The sequence below is a fragment of the Scyliorhinus torazame genome, chromosome 18 (genome assembly GCF_047496885.1).
Source record: "Scyliorhinus torazame isolate Kashiwa2021f chromosome 18, sScyTor2.1, whole genome shotgun sequence".
Classification (NCBI taxonomy): domain Eukaryota; kingdom Metazoa; phylum Chordata; class Chondrichthyes; order Carcharhiniformes; family Scyliorhinidae; genus Scyliorhinus; species Scyliorhinus torazame.
Window position 1 is genome coordinate 119,039,230 of NC_092724.1, and position 21,108 is coordinate 119,060,337.

The 21,108-nt window shown below is 44.4% G+C and overlaps 1 protein-coding gene across 3 annotated transcripts in view; it reads right to left on the reverse strand.

Annotated features, from left to right (window-relative positions):
- The window catches only part of llgl2 (LLGL scribble cell polarity complex component 2), a 150,238-nt gene that overhangs the window by 121,736 nt on the left and 7,394 nt on the right, over positions 1 to 21,108 (reverse strand). For 2 of the 3 annotated variants that reach the window (XM_072483229.1, XM_072483227.1), the window contains exon 2: positions 20,459 to 20,517. The gene's annotated coding sequence lies outside the window, so the exon portion shown is untranslated. Of the gene's footprint in view, positions 1 to 7,839; positions 8,003 to 20,458; positions 20,518 to 21,108 lie in introns of all 3 variants that reach the window. The other variant, XM_072483228.1, reaches the window with a different exon arrangement.

Sequence of the window (21,108 nt, forward strand, 5' to 3'; positions counted from 1 at the left end):
TTCAGTGGCAGCTGCTCGCTCACCTCAGCTAGACAATCAAATGTTCAAGCTTCATTCCCAGCTTTGAGTTTAATTTGCCAGCAATTGTATTGATAAAAAAACATTCAATTGTGCAAATAGAACAAGCAACTCCAATCAGGCAGGTCTGAATCAACAGCATATTCAGCATTCATAATCAATACATTGCTGCGTTTGTTCTTCCCTCCTGAAGGTGTTCATTTTTGTTGGCATAGTTCCCTGGAACAAAGGCATCATGTGTTAGGCAGTGGTGGATATCAATCGAGTCCTGAACAAACCTCATCTGGTGTTTTATATACTGCACACACTTTCTAGTTAAGTGTGGGGTAGGGGGAAAAAAAAGCAATTTAATAGGAATCAGGAGGTGGAAACCCAAATTGATGGTCCCCTTTCCAAGCCCCGGGTCTAATTGTGCTACAATTAGAACTGTAGAATTAGAAACCAGACAGAGATCTGCTACCTCTAAGAATTGCTAAACTGTCTCTTCAACAAGCTTAGACCTCTGGTTAGTGTCAAAATCACTGCACTGTTCACAATGCAAAACATACATGGCTTGAGTTTAAAGGTCCCCCAACAGCCAGACAGAGTTGCAGCAAAAGCCATTTGGTCCACATGAAACAGGACATGTGTTAAGTGAAGCAGGCTGGATGGCAAGTAACATTCATGTCACAGAAGTGCCAGGCAATAGCCATTCCCAACGAGAGGATGTAACCATTGCCACATGACATTCAACGGTATTACCATCGCTGAATCCACCACATCCTGGGGGTTACCATTGACCAGAAATTGAACTGGACTAGCCATATGGTTACCAGAGCAGGTCTAAAGCTAAGAAACCTCCTGACCAACCCCCCCCCCCTCAAAAAAAGCCTGTCCACCATCGACAAGGCACATGTCAGGAATGGGATGGAATACTCTTCACTGGTCTAGATGCGTATAGCTCCAACAATACTCAAGAAGCTCAACACCATCCAGGACAAAGCAGCCAGTGAGATTGCTACCCCTTCCGCAACCATTCAATCCCTCCACCACCAAACAGTGGCAGCTGTATGTACCATCTAGAAGATGCACTGCAGGAACTCGCCACGATTCTTTAGACAGCACCTTCCAAACCCACGATCACTACCATCTAGAAGGCCAAGAGCAGCAGATATTTGGGAACACCACCATCTGGAGGTTCCCCTCAGAGACACTCAGCATCCGACTTGGAAATATATCATTCTTTCGCTGTTGCTGGGTCAAAATCCTGGAAACCCCTCTCCCTAACAGCACCATGGGTGTTCCTATATCTCAGGGTTTCCAGTGGTTCAAGAAGGCAGCTCACTACAATCACCTTCTCAAAGACAACTAGGAAGAGGCAATAAATGATGGCCTAGCCAGTGGTACCCACATCCTGTAAATGAATTTAAAAAGGCTGGGGAGGAAGTGATTTTTATCCCAAACCACCATTGGGGTATTCCTGTTCTCATGTTTTGGTCTATAGTTGACAAATTATAAAGCATAGGAGGTCACTCAGCCCATCATCATGTATGCTAGCTCTAGGAGAAATAGGCAGCAACTCCATCATTGTTTCAACACATGACTAACTAGGATGGTAAAAAGTTTACATTAACAATTTCTGTATCCCTATTTATCATCCAGTTTTTAAAAAAATCAATTAACAGACGATGGACTATGAACTCTCTCCTCCATCTCAACTGCCTTTTCTTTGTGCCCTGCCGCCAAGGCCATCTGTCACTTGGTCATAAATTTTGCTTTTATGGACTGCTAACCTTTGTTTTGCTAGTTTACCTTTATGCAACTAATAGCACCTTCTTTAGTCTTTTAACACCATCATGAACGCTCCTTTTGTTTTGTGCTCATAACATATGTCAAATCTCTCCTAGTTCCCGCCTATCCCTGATCTTCTACTCTGCTCCACCCCCTCAAAACAATATAAAATCCATCAGTTCCCCCCACCCCCGTTTAGTTCTGAAGAGTCACACAGACTCAAAATGTTAACTGTTTCTTTCTCCTCAGATGCTGCCAACTTGCTGAATTTTGAGCATTTTGTAACAGAGGAAGGTCATTCTGCCTCTTTTACACCTCGACCAACATATTTCCATAGGGCAGTTGGGGAAGGGTCAGTCGCCCCGAAAGAAAAGTTGAAAAGCATTAAATTACGTGCCCAATAAGTGCTATCACAGGATTAATGTTAGACTATAAAACTGGCTCAAACTGAGATGTGATCCATTAATTTTCAACTGTTCTTTTTTTTTAAAAAGAAAAGAACAATTGCGCTAAAGCCTTAAAGTGTTGCAATCTGTTTAATGCTGAATTGGGAACTCTTTTGCTGTCTGCAGATAAAGGAATGCACCAATAGTGGCGTGACTGTGCTCGGAGCTACAAAATCAGGTCAATGAACCACATCGGGCCACACAAAAGTCAATGGTCCCACTACGTGAATTAATCCTGAAATTGCAGTTCACAGCCCAAACTCTTATTGGCACAAACCTAACAGCAGGGCTGAAAAACTGGAGTAGATTCCAAAATATGGAGATGTTACAATTTCAAGCACAGAAGCGAACACACTGACTGGGCAATAGAGTTTCTATTAGCACTGTTGGCCTGGCGACATCAGCAGCAGCTGTGTTGTTCAATAAGTGTTACAAAGACAGACACTTCTTACAGTTAGGACTTACTGTCTCGGTGCTAAACCAGCTCCCATCAAATGCTATGTGACAAAGATAAACTATCCCTCCTGGTCCTTCTCAACCTGCCTGCAGCCTTAGGTTTGGTTGGCCACACCATCCTCCTCCAACACCTCTCCACTGTAGCCCAACTGGTGGGCTTCCATTTTTACCTAACGGTAGCAGGTGAATCACCTGCAATGGTTTTCCTTTCCTCACGGTTTGCCTCTGGTGTCCCCGAAGGATCCATTTTTGGACCCTTCCTATTCCTTATCCTGCTGCCTCTCAGCGTCATGTGAAAGTAAAGTGTCGGTTTCCCCATGCACAATAATGATACCCAGCTTTTCCTCATCGCCATCTCTCGCTTTACCTCATCACCAGCTCTCTCTCTCTCAACTTCCGCATTCTACAAAGTCTAAACCATCAACCTGCCTATCCAAGACCCAGTACTGGACGAGCAGAAATTTCATCCAACTAAATTAAAGAAAATCAAAGCCATCGTCATTAGTGCATGCCACAAACTCGTTTTCCTGGCTACTTATTCTATCCCTCTCCCTGGCAAGAGAGGTCAAAATAAAAGTAAAGTCACCATAGTCCCAGATGACCGTAGGCTGCTTTCCCTTTTGAGGGGAATGAGCTGGCTGGTGGTGGTTTAACCAGAGCATCACCACACCTCAGGCAAGGGGCAAGGTTGAGAAGGCATCAATAGTGGAGCACAGCAGGGTGGAGGTGGGGACAGAGAGACTGTGCATGCTCCATTCTAGTTTTTCTTTTTTTGCAGTTGAAGGTTTTGGTCATCCTGCACACGAGTGCACCTGTGTGGCATGAAAACAATGGTCACAAGACCGAGAGGTTGGCACCCTAACATGGAGAGTGCCAGGGGGAGTGCCAGGAACAGGGGAATTCCAGGAACAGGGAAAGAAGAACCTCGGAAGGTCATCGACTCTCTGTTGCAGACCTTGGAGGCAAAAGTAACCCCTTTGGAGCTTTGGTGTTCTGTTCAGCATGGCGCTGAGTCAGTGCTGGAATACAGCCATGGGGAACCAGTGGAACGTAGTCCCAGGAAAAGAGATGGAAACATCAGGTGCTGAGCAGTCATTTGAGGCAGTATACGTGGAAGTGACATTTGGAGAGAATTCAGAGTGTACATCTTCGAAAAAGATGTAAAATGCCTCAAGAGGGAGACAGAGTTTTAATGAGAATGTGGAATCCACAGTGGATGCTGAGAATCAGTGGAACTGCTTGGTTGCATCTGCCATTGATTGTGCACTGTAGTGTATTCAAACAGTTTGCTTGTTCATTCACGTGTTACTTCGGAATGTTAGAGGGCAAGATAGAAAGTAAAGTTTATTTTGCTTTAAAATCATGGAATCTAGCAGCTTTGTGTTGGTAGGTACATTGGGTCAGCAACTGGATCATAACAAACCTAATCAATCGTTTAGTTATCTCTAGATAGGACTATTGTAAACACTCCTGGCCAGCCTCTCATGTTCCACCCTCTCTGAAATGGAGGTCCTCCAAATCTCCGCTGCCCACATCCTAACTTGAAAAAGTCCCGTTCACCTAGTTCCACAACATATACATCTTGGTTTTCAAATCTCTTCATGACACTGCCTCTCCCCATTTGTAATTTTCTCCATCTCTGCAAGACATCGATGTTTCTCCAATTCTGGACTCTTGAACATCCTTGGTTTTAATTGCTCCACAACTGGTGCTTATGTCATAGACGTCCAAGGGTCTATGTTTTGGAATCCTCTCCTTAAACCTCTTCGCCTCTTTTTCCTTCTTTAAGATGCTCGTTAACATCTACCGCGTTGACCAAACAATTGATCATCTGCCCCAATATTTAGTCTTGTGGCTGTCAAAAAAAATTTTATGTGACGCACCTTGGGAAAAAAAGAGTTGCTGCTGTTTTTCTGGTACACATTTATACAGTAAAGAAACGGTCTGCTGGTTGCGATGCACAATAACTTACAACCCTAAACGTCATGTTCAAGAAACGGCAAAGAGACAGCTTAAAACAAGCAAAATACGCAGATGCTGGAAACTTTAGAAAACCTCAGCAGGTCTGGTAGCATGAGGAGAGAGAGAGAGAGAGAGAGAGCGAGAGAGAGCGAGATTGATTTATAAAAAGTGCCTTTATTTGCACAGAGTAAAATCCCACAAACACAGAGCCAACAACCAGATACATATATTTCAAAGAGGTTTGTCTGAAATTCTCTTCTCCAGTGCTGTCCTACAACACACTTTTTTTAAACCTACCATCACAACAAAGCTTTTACTCATAAGACCAAATCGGCCATAATTACCCAATGGGCCATAATTTCAGACCAACATCAGAAAGTGATGGCCTGCAGGAATTAAAAGATTTTAATGCTAATTTACCTGCTCCAGAAAACTCTGGTGGCTGGGGCTGCTGGGACCCACATAGAGTGAGTGCCCGCAGCCCCCCATGCAGTCCAGCTCTCGCAGAAGAGGTCATGCTCCCTTTTGTAAAAAAAAACTACACTACCTGCCAAAAGCAGCTAAGTTTAAAGGGCCCAGTGAAATCAAGGGTCTTTACAATATGGCTACCCAGAAGTTTTATTTCTTCTAACATTTTCAGAGTAACTATTAGTGTAATCCTGTTGGAACCATCTAAAACATTTTTGGCTAGTTCCCGGTGCAGATCAATTGTCCAGAGAAGCACTTCTGGGCAATTGCTGTGCCAACCCTTAACTGTAAAATTCCAATAGGGATTCTCCAGCATATCTTTGGGATACTCCCTTCAGCTGATGTTGGGGAGCTCAGGAATAGGTGGTTAGCACTGCTGCCTTCGGCATAGGAGGACCCAGGTTTGACCAACGCACAGTACTCTGGAGACAAAGGTCTGTCTTCACATTGAGGATACCCTCCGACGGGAGCAGCATGGTGGCGTAGTATTAGCACTGCTGCCTCACAAGCTGAGGACCCGGGTTTGATCCCGGCCACGGGTCACTGTCTGTGTGAAGTTTGCACATTCTCCCCATGTCTGCGTAGGTCTCACCCCCACAACCCAAAGATGTGCAGGTTAGGTGGACTAGCCGCACCAAATTGCCTCTTAATTTGGAGAGAAAAAAAAAATCAGGTACTGTAAATGTAAAATAAAAATAAAGCTGTTCCACAAATGCACAATTATTTATACCTGCATCAGGATCAATGCTATTCAGGGTTGGAAGAATGCTCCAGTGTTATATCCACTGAATAAAATAAAGATTGATGTGTTTTCAGTTTATAGTAGGGATGAACACCTTGGCACACCGGACAGAAAGGCAGGCCGTGATAGGGGAAGGGATGACCCTAGAACACCAACAGGTTAAAAAAAAAAAAGAGAGAGACGACAGAAAGCCTCGAGGGAGAGTGGAATAAACAGATGGGACAGCAATGCCAGAGATGTCAGATGCTCCCAAGTGGATCAAGAATGACGAATGAAAAGGTAATAGAGGGCAGCAAGGATAGTTAGTGGCTGTGATCAGCTGTGGATGGGGTGGGGCAAAGGAGGAGAAGATATGGGGCAGGATATCGCTATCAAAGTCCTGGGTGAATCACTAAACTGCTGCAAAATAATCAGGCAAGCCTTCAAGAAGTGAAACTCTACCACCCCAGCAGTACAGGCCAAGTACAGCTCGCTAAACCAGTTCTGAAAAGTAAACTGTTGCCAAAGTACACAACGGGTCAGGTTACAGAAAAAGTGAATGCTTCACTTCCCCGCCCACCATCCTCAACTGACAAATATTCAGCAGCAAAAGGTTAACCCAAATAGATCAGCCCTGTACGACATTAGGATGGAGTACTGCTGGGGACAGGTCAGTTGCTATACAATACTGAGATTAATACTGGTGGGTACAGGCTTGTCACTGCATAACACTGGGGTACAGGTCTACAATTTGAAGTGTATTACAAATTGACTTATTGTATTTTCCCCCCACAGTGGATCTTTGCCAATAAATATGCTGGATAAACAAAGTGTACAAGAGAGGGAAAAGCATTGGGCAAAAGTTTTATTGGGATTCTGTATCACTAGTTTGTTTAAACTGCAAACACATTCATTCAGGGAGCTCTCATGAACATCACTCAAATTTTGAGGCTGACATGGTACAATGTTACATTTTTAAAACAGGGATCACACTCATCCTGCTTTGTATAAACATGGACAGTGAAACCCCCCAACCACACAGGTTCAAACAACCTTTACCAAAAAATGTCTTAATGTTGCTTGTGCCATTCATTGGCTCAATATGTTTACCAGCACACTCATCCAGCATTTGAGAAGGTCCCTCATGGCAGGCTGGTGCAAAAGATTAGATCACATGGGGTCATGGGGTGAACTAGCTAGATGGATCCACAACTGGCATGATTGTAGAAGACATAGGGTAGCAGTGGAAGGGTGTTTTTCCAAATGGAGGTCTATAACTAGTCAGTTCTGGGACCTCTGCTCCTTATATATAGGTGAAAATGGTGGTAAAGAAATCATATGGCATGCTTGCCTTCATAGGATGGGGTGTTGAATATAAAAGCTCAAAAATTGTTACAATTATATAGAATGTTGGTTAGGCCACATTGGGAGTACTGTGTCCAATTCTGGTCACCGCACTACCAGAAGGATGTGGAGGCTTTGGAGAGTACAGAAAAGCTTTACCAAGATGTTGACTGGTATGGAGGGTATTAGCTATGAGGAGAGTGAATAAACTGGGATTGTTCTCCCTAGAGAGATGGAGGCTGAGGAGTGACCTGATAGAAGTTTATAAATTTATGATGGGTATAGATAGGATGAACAGTTGGAGGCTTTTTCCCAGGGCGGAAATGACAATTACATGGGGCACAAGTTCAAGATGATGGGTTTGGGGGGGGGGGGGGGGGGGGGGGGGGGGTAATCACAGAGGATGGTGGTGGCCTGGAATGCACTGCCAAGTGAGGCAGATACGTTAGCGGCCTTTAAGACTGATCTGGATAGGCACATGAACATTCGGGATATAGAAGGATATAGGCGGTTGGTCTAGATAGGACACGTAATCAGCACAGGCTTGGAGGGCCGAAGGGCCTGTTCGTGTGCTGTATTGTTCTTTTTATCCCTCAACCACACCACCCCCTCGGATTAATACTTTGTCAGGGAGTTCTTTATTCTACATCTCACCTGTGCTATTCCTGCCTCCAGATTGTTTGATGGGACATAATTGGATGATCTTTTAGTCTGTATCCAACCCACACTGTAGCTGCCTTGATGGGGTTCAATGCTGCTCCAGGATCCTGGAAATGGTAACACTGCCATTCCAAGCTGCAACATCCCTCACCTATGACTGCAGGAAACCAGAGCAAAATAAAATCTAGTTTTCAACAATTTAAAAGCCATATTGTCCCCAGAAAAGTAAATCTGCTCCCTCATGTAACTTTCAAATTGAAACAACATGGAGAAGATCCAACTGACTCAACAGGTAGCAGGGTGGCAATTCATTGAGGAGAAACAAAATGCAGAGGATGGGGGATAGGCCAAGGATTCAAACAGGCGCTCCTCCTGGAGCCGCTGCCCGGCCGCTGGGAGCCGGAGGCTCTGCAGGGGCACCAGGCCGCAGGGGGTAACGGATTCACTTTGTTTCCAGAGGCCCTGGGGCAATGCTGGAGGGAACGCTGCGCTCGGTGAGCCACCATCACATCAAACCCACTGGGGGCAGCCCGGAACGTTACTTTATTCTTTATGTTCAGCCAACAAAAATTCACAAAAGGAAATTTGATACAGCGGAGGTGGAGATAGAACCAAATTTTAGTGAAACCAAAAAAGTCAACACTGGCTACTTCAGGACTTCCTTCATTTCACTGGCCAGAATGAATGCCGGAACGGTGACTAAATGCAACTTTGCAGGAGATGAAAAGATGGGAGCTTCTTGGACTGACAACGTATTTGCTTTAAAGTCTAAAAAAGGAGCAAGATGCCAAAGCTAACACTCAAGGAGAAGGAGCTGATGAATGGGAGGATTGAGATTAGGAAATTCAGTGAAATGAAGAAAAGGGAGCAGTTTTGGAGATTATTGAAGAGGATTCATTCAACCTCTTTTGATCTCTATGCTTAAAATTTAGAACAAAACTGCACCCAGAATAAAGCCAATACAAAAAGAATTCAGACAGAGGAGGCATCAGTCAGGCAGCAAATGTGAAACAGTCCATGTGGGAACTTGTGGGATGCCACATGGGACAATGATACAATGACAATAACAGAGGCCCGGCTCAAAGAAAGTTAGGATCAGGAACTTACATCCCTTTGTTTACAAAGGCATTCAAGAAACATGTGGAAGTAAAAAAAAAAAAGCAGGGCTAGCAATATCAAAGAAACAATTATAATACTGGAGGAAGGTGATGAAGTTGAGGAGCCAAAGACAGTCTATGGTTAGAATCAATGTATGAAACTGGAGCTATTAGATTACCGAGTGTATATGGGCCAGCAAAAAGACTGGGAGGAGATAGAAAGTCTGTAGATAAATTATAGAAAAATGAAAGAATGAGACTAGAGTTAGTGGGGGATTTCAATCATTCTAATACAGAATTCACATTACAAATGTGAGGTAATGCATTTTGGAAGGTCTAATGCAGGTAGGGAATATACAGTGAATGGTAGAACCCTCAAGAGTATTGAAAGTCAAAGAGATCTAGGAGTACAGGTCCACAGGTCATTGAAAGGGGCAACACAGGTGGAGAAGGTAGTCAAGAAGGCATACGGCATGCTTGCCTTCATTGGCCGGGGCATTGAGTATAAGAATTGGCAAGTCATGTTGCAGCTGTATAGAACCTTAGTTAGGCCACACTTGGAGTATACTGTTCAATTCTGGTCGCCACACTACCAGAAGGATGTGGAGGCTTTAGAGAGGGTGCAGAAGAGATTTACCAGAATGGTGCCTGGTATGGAGGGCATTAGCTATGAGGAGCGGTTGAATAAACTCGGTTTGTTCTCACTGGAACGAAGGAGGTTGAGGGGAGACCTGATAGAGGTCTACAAAACTATGAGGGGCATAGACAGAGTGGATAGTCAGAGGCTTTTCCCCAGGGTAGAGGGGTCAATTACTAGGGGGCATAGGCTTAAGGTGAGAGGGGCAAGGTTTAGAGTAGATGTACGAGGCAAGTTTTTTTACACAGGAGGGTAGTGGGTGCCTGGAACTCACTACCGGAGGAGGTAGTGGAAGCAGGGACGATAGGGACAATTAAGGGGCATCTTGACAAATATATGAATAGGATGGGAATAGAAGGATACGGACCCAGGAAGTGTAGAAGATTGTAGTTTAGTCAGGCAGCATGGTCGGCACGGGCTTGGAGGGCCGAAGGGCCTGTTCCTGTGCTGTACATTTCTTTGTTCTTTGTTGAATGGGATAGACCGTGTAAAGGGAAAAAGAGAGGGAAGAATTTCTGAAATGTGTATATATATATATATAAAAAAAGAACTGTCTTGATCAGCATGTGTTTTGGGGGATTTTTTCAAAATTTAATTCATGGAATGTGGGCATCGCTAGCGAGCGCAGCATTTACTGCCCATCCTCAAATGCCCTCATGAAATGGTGGTGAGCCACCTTGAACCGCTGCAGCCCATGTGGCTTGGTACACCTAGCGTTCTGGTTTTGAGGCAAAACCTGGAACTTCCAGTGATGAAGGAACAGCAATATATTTCCAAGTCAGGATGTTGTCTGATGGTGGAGCAGCGGGTCAGACTTGCAGGTCGTGGTGTTCCTACACCCTTGCCCAGAGGCCATGTGTTTGAAAGGTGCTGTTGTAGGACACTTGGCAAGTTGCTACAGTACAGCTTTTAGATGGTACACACTGTTGTGTTCTGCGAGATGGCCATTGCAATGAGGTACACAGAATATCCAGTTGCTTATCTATAAAGATGATTTATTTACACACAACACGTGGAAAGATAACTGAGATAACTACACAGACAATAACTATATGAACTCTGAATTCTACTAAAACTACTCTAAACTGCAACTATCATCTCGTACATCCTACTACCATCTGGTGGGTATTTTAGGTCACGTGAAGAATGTCTGGCACCACCAGCTAGTTGGAGGTCATACCTATAACTATGTGCACTTAGGTGTCCCAGCCAAGTTCATATCAAAGCTCCAAAACCTAGGATTTGGCTCCCCACTCTGCAACTGGATCCTCGATTTTCTGACCAACAGACCACAATCAGTAAGAATGAACAACAACACCTCCTCCATAATAGTCCTCAACACCGGCACCCCGCAAGGCTGCGTACTTAGCCCCCTACTCTACTCCCTGTACACACACGACTGCGTGGCAAAACTTGGTTCCAACTCCATCTACAAGTTTACTGATGGTATGACCATAGTGGGTCGGATCTCAAATAACGACGAGTCCGAATACAGGAGGGAGATAGAGAACCTAGTGGAGTGGTGTAGCGACAACAATCTCTCCCTCAATGCCTGCAAAACTAAAGAGCTGGTAATTGACTTCAGGAAGCAAAGTACTGTACACACCCCTGTCAGCATCAACGGGGCCGAGGTGGAGATGGTTAGCAGTTTCAAATTCCTAGGGGTGCACATCTCCAAAAATCTGTTCTGGTCCACCCACATCGACGCTACCACCAAGAAAGCACAACAGCACCTATACTTCCTCAGGAAACTAAGGAAATTCGGCATGTCCACATTAACCCTTACCAACTTTTACAGATGCACCATAGAAAGCATCCTATCGGGCTGCATCACAGCCTGGTATGGCAACTGCTCGGCCCAGGACCGCAAGAAACTTCAGAGAGTCGTGAACACCGCCCAGTCCATCACACGAACCTGCCTCCCATCCATTGACTCCATCTACACCTCCCGCTGCCTGGGGAAAGCGGGCAGCATAATCAAAGATCCCTCCCACCCGGCTTACTCACTCTGCCAACTTCTTCCATCGGGCAGGAGATACAGAAGTCTGAGAACACGCACGAACAGACTCAAAAACAGCTTCTTCCCCACTGTCACCAGACTCCTAAATGACCCTCTTATGGACTGACCTCATTAACACTACACCCTGTATGCTTCATCCGATGCCAGTGCTTATGTAGTTACATTGTATACCTTGTGTTGCCCTATTATGTATTTTCTTTTATTCCCTTTTCTTCTCATGTACTTAATGATCTGTTGAGTTGCTCGCAGAAAAATACTTTTCACTGAACACTGTACACATGACAATAAACAAATCCAATCCAATCCAATATCACTACACACACTACTGCCACGGTGCATCAATGGAGGAACTCAACGAGGCCCATTTAGACAGCACCTGCCAAACCCACAACCATCGAGAAAGACAAGGGCAGCAGACACATGGGAACACCATCACCTGGAATTTCCCCTCAAGTCACTCATCATCCTGGCTAGGAACTACATCACCGTTTATTCACTGTCACTGGGTCCAAATCCTGTACCTACACAACCTGGACTGCAACAATTCAAGGCGGCAGCTCACCCTTGGAGCGCAATGTGGGATTGACAATAAATTTTGGCTTCATCAATGATGCCCACATCCCATGAATGATTTTTAAAAAAAGATTTGGTATAGAGGGCTAATTTTAGAGTTGCAGATGATAAAAACTCGGAATTGCAGTAAATAATGATGATAACAACAGACTGGCATAATGGGCAGACACATGGCAGATTAATTTTAACAGAAAAGTCTGAAGTGATGTGTTTTGGTAGAAAGGAGGAGGAGGGACAAAATAACCTAATGGTGCAATTTTCAAGGAACTGAAGGAACAGGGACCTGTGGGTGTATGCACACAAATCTTTGAAGATTGCAACAGTGGAGAAGCCGGTCACAAAATCAAATGGGATCTTTGGCTTTATCAATAGAGACAGAATAGGATGAAATGACCATGTTGGAAAGGGTGGTCACATTCTGGAACCCAGTTTCAAAGACTGACTGAAGAAAGAGAGAGTTTGTTCTCCTTAGAGCAGAGAAGGTTAACAGGGGAAATTTAGTAATCAGAGGACACAGATTTAAGGTGATTGGAAAAAAGAATCAGATGATACAAAGAAACCTTTTTTTTTTTTAAAAAAGCACAGCAAGTTTGTTGTGATCAGGAATGCACTACCTGAACAAGGTAATGGAAGCAGATTCACTAGCAAGATTCACTAGTAACATGAATAAATAAAGCTGTGCGATATGTCAAAAGCAGGGAGTGGAATTAATTGGATAATTCCACATACAAGCCAACACAGGCATAATGGGCCAAATGGCCTCTTATATGATTCTATGACAATGATAGTAGACTCGGTGGTGTTGGGAGTTACATCCAAGCTGCAAACAATCATCTTCGGCAGGTTCTCTCAAAAAGTCCATTGCAGGAACGGCATGGTTGTCCACGCAATTGGTAGTTCATGTTGGTGCTTGGGAACCCCTGCAGCTGTACCACCTCTGGCTCCTCAAGGTACATCAAATGTTGGGAGTTTGGCATTGATGGTCCTTGAAACATGTCAAAGCTCATTTCAGCACTTGCCTCCACACAGGCCAGTTGGCTTCAGTGTTTTCCCAAGAGAGGCAGTCTGCAAGGCAGAAGTTTGAAAGTTTCATAAGGGTTTTTAAAAAAAAAATGTTATTCTTCATGGGATGTGGGCGTCACTGGTTAGGCCAGCAATTATTGGAGACAAAATGTTTTTGGCAGACTAGAGAATTTGTTCGCTCTGATCTGGATGTCTTTCTTGTTGTGCATAGCCAGGGACCACAGTCATCTGCATACTGAAACTCTGATTAGTGCCTGTGTGACTTTGATGGAGGCACACATTCAGGAAAGATTGAAGAGCTTTGCTAAATGGAATCCAATGTTGATGCCTGCAGGCATGTTTCTGGTAGCTTCCTGAAGCAATGCAGCCAAGAGGAGACTGAAGAGCTGAACGTTTTCAGACATCTGAGCTTGGAGAGCACGTTCACAAGATATAGGAGCAGAATTAGGCCATTTGCTCTATCAAGTCTGCTCCACCATTTGATCATTCAAGTGCCTTGGATCAGATCAACTTTCATTGTCTAAAGCTGTAGTTATGTGTATGAACAGCAGATATAGGTCCCCATGTTGCCCTGTTCTTTTAGTTTTCATTTTGCAAACACAACAATCGGCTGTCCCACGGCTAGCCCCAAAACCAGCAATTCCAGTGGGAACTTTCAGGGTTAATATGAGAATCTTTCCTGCAACTAGAGGAATCCTAGAATCCTAGAGTGCAGGAGGCCATTTGGCCCATGGAGTCTGCACCGACCCATGGAATGAGCACTCTACCCCTACCCAGTCTCCTCCTCTTTCTCCCTCCCCCAAATCTCCGTAGCACCATAATGTAACTGCATATCCTAGACACCAAGGGATAATTTAGCACAGCCAATGCACGTAATCTTGTGGGAGGAAACTGGAGCACCCGAAGGAAACCCATGCATATACGGGGACAAACAAACTCCACACATAGTGACCCAAGGCCAGAATTGAACCCAGGTCCCTGGTGCTGTGAGACATCAGTGCTAACCACTGTGCTGCTGTGATTCTTGCTGCATACATTTTATTCCTCAAATCTTACTATCCAATCAGCAGTAAAAAAGGAACCCAGCTCACTGCAAACAGCCCTAGAGTCCGTTCCCATTCTCGTACATAAACATGCACATACCAGCAATCACAGAACATCTGTAGCACTGCACTATGTGGATCATCAAGACATAGTTATGCTGTGACACCATAGAAAGACATCACTGGAATAGTCTAGAAAAGGTAATTAGATGATGTGCTGACCGAGAATTGTGAAATAGAAACAAATCTCATCATGCCTGGGCAAGCCTGTTAAATTTACACACATAGATCTCATTAATCATAAAACAGGAACACAACAGGCCACACTAATATAGGACTCTAAACGTTGCCACCCAGGTTGCAAATTCCCCTGTCCAGTGCTTTTAGAAATTTGCCAGAGCACGTTGAACTCATACAGCTGCATTGATTAACGGTCACCTCATTATATCCAGGGTCATGGGGACAGTCAGGAATCGCAAGGCTTCTCAACATTGGAGAAAGTTGAGAGTACATGACTGTTACCTGTGGATCAGGGTCCCAGTAACCAGTCAGTTCCCCAGGAGAGGAAAGTGCATCTGTAGCAGATGCTATCCAACCACAAAATTTCCTACACTCTGGGAGACAAGGGACTTGCATGAGCTTACAGGGTCTTACTTAATTTTATTGCTCTTCTCCTACTAGATGATCAGATATTGCACACACCCAGTCATCACCCCCATGGTCAGATTCACAGAGATATCAAAAATAAGAGTAGGCCATTCAGCCCCTCGAGCCTGATCTGCCATTCAATATCATGGCTGATCTTCCAAATGCCATACTCCTGTTCTCTCCACATACCCACTGACAACTTTAGTATCTAGAACTCTACATATTTCCTTAAATATATTCAGTGACTTGGTCTCTACAGCCAAGAGAATTGGGAGAGAATTCCACAGGTTCACCACCCTCTCAGTGAAGACATTTCTCCTCAGCTCAGACCTAAATGGCCAACCCCATGGTCTGATGCTGTGATTCCTGGTTCTGGACCCCCAGCCAGAGGAATATCCAGCCACGGTCAGAATTTTATATATGTTTCAATGAAATCCCCTCTCATTGTTCTAAACTCCAGTGAATACAGGCCTAATCTGTCCTCATTACGACAATCCTGCCATCCCAGGAATGAGTCTGGTGAACCTTTGCTGTACTCCCTCGATGGCAAGGGTATGCTTTCTGAGGCAAGGAGATCCAAAATGCACACAATACTCCAGATGTGATCTTAACTGAGCCCTGTGGAGCTGTACTAAGACATCTTTGCTCTGTACAAGCCCGCTTTGCAATGAAGCCCAACCCAACATACAATTTGCCTTTCGAATGGCTGGCTGCACCACCATACTTGCTTTCAGTGACTGATGTACAAAGACACCCAGGTCCCTTTCTACATCAATATTTCCATAATACTCTGCCATTCTGCATTTCCTGCCCAAGTGGATAACAGCACACTTATCCACGTTAAACTGCACCTGCCATTTATTTGCCCACTCACTCAACTGGCCCTAATTATCTCAAAGCTCCAATATTCTCCTCACCATTCACATTCCCACCTAGTTTGTATCTCCAGAAAATTTGGAAATGTTACATTTGGCCCCCTCATCCAAAACAGTAATGTATGTTATGAATAGCTGGGGCCCCAAGGCTTACCGTCTGCCACTCCGAAAAAGACCCATTTATTTCTACTTTCTTGTTTCCTGTATGTTAACCAATTTTCAATCCACGTCAATAATTTTAGACACTAACCTCGAACTTCATCCAAAAGATTTCTGAAAATCCAAATATACCACACTCACCGATGTTACCTTATCTATTCTGCTAGATACCTCTCAAAAGAAAAAATCCAGGGGGCTTATCAAACATGATTCCTCATTCATAAATCCACGTTTCCTTTTGTCTTATCTTGTTGATTTTTTAAAAAAGTATGTTTAAGAAATCAGAACAGTAAACAAAACAGAAAAATACAATAGAAGAGCAAAAAAGGCAAAAAACATACAATAATCATCTTTATTAGTGTTACAAGTAGACTTACATTAACACGACAGTGAAGTTACTGTGGAAAAAAAAAAGCACCCAATTAACTTAAACCCCCAACAGCTGATGGTGACCAATTCTTTTTTTTAAAAAAAGGAAATAAATGGTTGCAATCTTAGGTAGAACTCTGCATAGACATCCTGATGAAGAACTTGACCTTCTCCAAATGCAGAAATGACATTAGGTCACCCACCCAAGTCGAGGCACATAGCGGAGTGGGAGACCTCCAACTAAGCAAAATTCACCTCTGGCCATTCACCACAAACAAGGCCATTCGCCTTCACCCCAGACTGTATCACTGGTGAATCGGACACCCCGAAAATGGCCACCAGTGGACACGGATCCAAATCACAGAGTATCTCCAACATGGTGTTAAAAAAAGCCCAGAAGCCTAACAACTTGGGATAGGACTAGAACATATGCCCGGCCCACAAGAGCAGCACTTACACTTATCCTCAACCCCAGGGAAGGGGTCAAGTGCGCCCGATGCGAAACCTTCAACTGAATCAGACTCAGCTGAGCACATGAAGACATGGTGCTGACACCATGAAGGTCCTCACTCCACACCTTACCATTAAGGATGGAATGCAATTCATCCTCCCATTTCGCGGATTAGAGGAAAATCTAATAGGGGAAAAGGCAATGATGCAGTAACTATTGCACGAAGACTAGAGGTAATGCAGGAGCGCGCTTCCATTTATCCCCATACGGATCCGGGATCGCGAAAGTACAAAAATATTTTCTGAATACTGGCTGCCCAATAATAAAACAAAAAAATTGGGGATATGGGGAGAGCCAACATTTAACAGGCAATGTACGCTGGCCGACAATTGTCGATCCTTCACTAAGTCCGTCTGATCCTCAGAGATTATATTTGGGAGCAAGGCTCCAGCTGAAGCGCCAGCACCTTGGCAAATAACTTGATGTCCGCGTTAAAATGTGAAATAGGATGGTATGAACCACACTCTGTCGAGTCTTTATCTCTTTGCTTCTTAAGAGGTACAGAGGCCTGAGTGAGGGGAGAGGGCAGTGATCCCAGGTAGCCAATCATTGAACATGTATTAAAGACACAAGCTGCTCCAAGATCTTTATAGAATTCAATCAGAAAGCCAGCCGGACCAGGCGCTTTCCCAGATTGCATCAGGGTGTAACGGGGATTCCAACTTGCTGCTCCTCTCAACAGTCAAGATGGGTAGGCTGTCCAAAACGTCAGACATAACCACTCCAACCGCAGAAGATTCAGATCTATAAAGATCACGGTAAAAAGATTCAAAAGCCACATTACCCCTCAAATTTTGTATCTGTGTGGCTCCCGGTAGGCCACTTGCTGTCTAAGCTGGTGAGCCAAAGACAACTGGCCTTCTCACCGTATTCATAAAATGCGCCACTTGAGCACTGCAACTGGCTTACCGCCCTGCCAGTCGACAATAGTTCGAACGGTGTTATCACTTTTTTTCCTACTTGCCAGCAACTCCAGGGTATGACTAGCCAGTACTGGTGGTCCACCCTCCCCCTCCCTTGAATACAACCACACCCAAGTACAAATGCAAGCGAGGCAAACAGAAACTACTAAAGCCTACATCTAACAAGCCAAACAAGACAAGAACTCCAAGCTCATTATCTAAAAAACTACTATATTGATCCCTTCAAAACTGCTCCTGACTCACTCTTCAGTTAGCAGGGAGGCGCCCAACTGGCAAAGGAAAAAAAAATAAAAAAATTCCAAAACCCCATATACCATGCGCACCGAAAGGAAACAATATATCATAACAAACAGAATTCCACAGTGTAAAACCCCAAATCTAAACAAAAACTAACAAAAAACAAAAACAAAACCCCAACAATATAACAAGTTCTCCCAGTGTCTGCATGGGTTCCCTCCAGGCACTCTGGTTTCCTCTGACAACTCCCGAAAGACGTGCTGGTGAGGGCAGCTGGACATTTGAATTCTCCCTCTGTGTACCTGAAAAGGTGCCGGAGTTGTGTACCCGAAAAGGTGCCGGAGTGTGGCGACTATGAGATTTTAACAGTAACTTCTCTCCTTTTCCTTGAATCTGTGGAACCTCACCATCACCTCACGGCGGCGGATCTTCAGAATGAGGCTTCAGCCAAAGTGTACGATGGGCTCGATCCAATTCAGGTGGGGATATGAATCCACCCTCACTCACCATCTCATCGAACGTGCCAGAGAAATACGCAGTGAGCGTTGAGCCCTCCGTTCCCTCTCGCAACCCCATAAATCGGGTGGCATGGTAGCACAGTGGTTAGCATTGTTGCTTCGCAGCTCCAGGGTGCCAGGTTCGATTCCTGGCTTGGGTCACTGGCTGTGTGGAGTCTGCATGTTCTCAGTGTCTGTGTGGGTTTCCTCCGGGTGCTCCGTTTCCTCCCACAAGTCCCGAAAGACGTGCTGTTAGGTAATTTGGACATTCTAAATTCTCCCCATGTACCCGAACTGGCGCCGGAATGTGGCGACTAGGGGCTTTTCATAGTAACTTCATAGCGGTGTTAATGAAAGCCTACTTGTGACAATAAGGATATTTTTTTAAAGTAGGACAGCACGGTAGCACAGTGGGTTAGCCCTGCTACCTCACGGCGCTGAGGTCCCAGGTTCGATCCCGGCTCTGGGTCACTGTCCGTGAGGAGTTTGCACATTCTCCCAGTGTTGCGTGGGTTTCACCCCCACAACCTAAAGATGTGCAGTGTAGGTGGATTGGGCACACTAAATTGCCCCTTAATTGGAAAAAATGAATTGGGTACTCTAAAATTTAAAAAAAAAAAAATTTTTTTAATATATTTTTAAAAAGCTGGATATTTTGCCTGTTGGACTTATTTTCAGAGGCTGCTTTAGCACACTGGGCTAAATCGCTGGCTTTTAAAGCAGACCAAGGCAGGCCAGCAGCACGGTTCGATTCCTGTACCAGCCTCCCCGAACAGGCGCCGGAATGTGGCGACTAGGGGCTTTTCACAGTAACTTCATTTGAAGCCTACTTGTGACAATAAGCAATTTTCATTTCATTTTCATTTCTAGGTCTTTCATCTTGGCTCTCAACGATCAATTTGTTTTGATCACAGAAGAAAGTTCAGATTCCAGCGAGGAAATCTGATCGCTGTCCGACAAGGCCACCTCTATACCTTTGCCTGTGGTTTCATGGGCTTCAACAGTCTGATTAGATTGCCTCAGAGCCACTCGAATGGGCGGCAAGGCCTCTTGAATTCATTTCTTGAAGCCTTCCGACACTATTAGTTGGTGTTTTTCAAATTATTTTGCCAAGGTACGAGAAAGCACCTCGGACATTAGTGGAGTGGACAGAGCACCAGAAACTGATCCACCAGTTTACTTGCCGATGAGCTCCGAGAAACCTCAGACTCCGTCGACAAGATTCTGCGCCCAGCCTTCTTGTCCTGGATGTTTTTGGGCCATTTCAGTCATACAAGACCTTTATTACAATAACTGTTGGATTTCCAAAACAATCTATGGGATTTTTAAAAATGGGCAAACGGTACAGTACTCCTGACCATCCTTTCAGGGCTGTGATCCATCACAATTTTCCTTTTAGTGCCTGTAGAATACCTTTCTCAATGAATGATGGCAAATTGAATGGCCTTCTCCTGTTCTAACCCATCTTTAGGGGTACTGGTCGAGATCAAACCAGGGAAGCTACTTGCTTTTCTTCCAACCGTGCCATAGCATCCTGTATTGTCTGCTCAGCATGAAGTTTGGATCTTTCTTTAATCTCTCATCTAAAAATTGGGTGCGCACTAAAACCAGTTTACCCTTCTCTCACAACAGTTATTGACTTCAAAGTAAATAGGGAGCACACCAGTAATATCTCCCTCTCAGCCATCACAATCTAAACTCCTCTGCTAGAACAAAGTTTGGAATAAGGAATGGACAAATGGTCCATCAAATTCACCCCTTATACATCACTACCTCAACCATCAATTTCCCACCCTCTCACACCAAAGAGCAACACTGCTGTTAGAATCCTGCCAAGTGAGGATAACTTTGTTCTGGGCACAGGAAAACAGCTCAAACAGCTGTGGATTGCATAGTGGAAAATTCCTAACATAGTAACATAACCTACTCAGGTAGAAGAATGCAGTGCAATGAAATGATTAGCCAGCTGGGATTAGAATTGAGTTACAGGGAAATACTCACTTAGAGCCAACGGTTGATCAGTTTGTAGAGTTAAATCAAGTCAGTCTGCACCATGGTCACTGTGGACGGAGAAACAAAAGGTTAATGATTCACCTGATTCCTCAATGAGCCGTTCACAAGCTTAAGGATGCATTCAGACTTTAAAGAAATGAATTTCCTGTGCAGAAAATGGCAATAACACCTAGGCTGGTCATGCTAGAGCCAACAGTTTGCAGATTTAAATCAAGTCAGTCTGCACCATGGATGAAAAAAAAAAGATTAATGATTCATCTGATTTCTCAATGAGTCGTTCACGAGCTCGGAGAGGCATTCAGACTTCAGGAAATGCATTTCCTGTGCAGAAAATGGCAATAACACACAGCAACATTATTGATTGGCACAATAACAACCCAATCACACGCATATTGTTGATATTATGGGACTGTCTCCCGAACAGAGCAATGAATTCCAGATCATGTCAACACGAAATAAAAACAAAAACTGAAACCACATCAAGTCAAACAGCATCTGGCAACTGACAGGACAGCATCCTGCACTGAGCCAATGCCCTTTACAGGACTGCACCCCGCGCCACGAACCAGTATCCATTACAGGACTACAAGCAATTCTCTTCTCACCAAACATTGACAAACACAGCAGAGTCCAGAAGC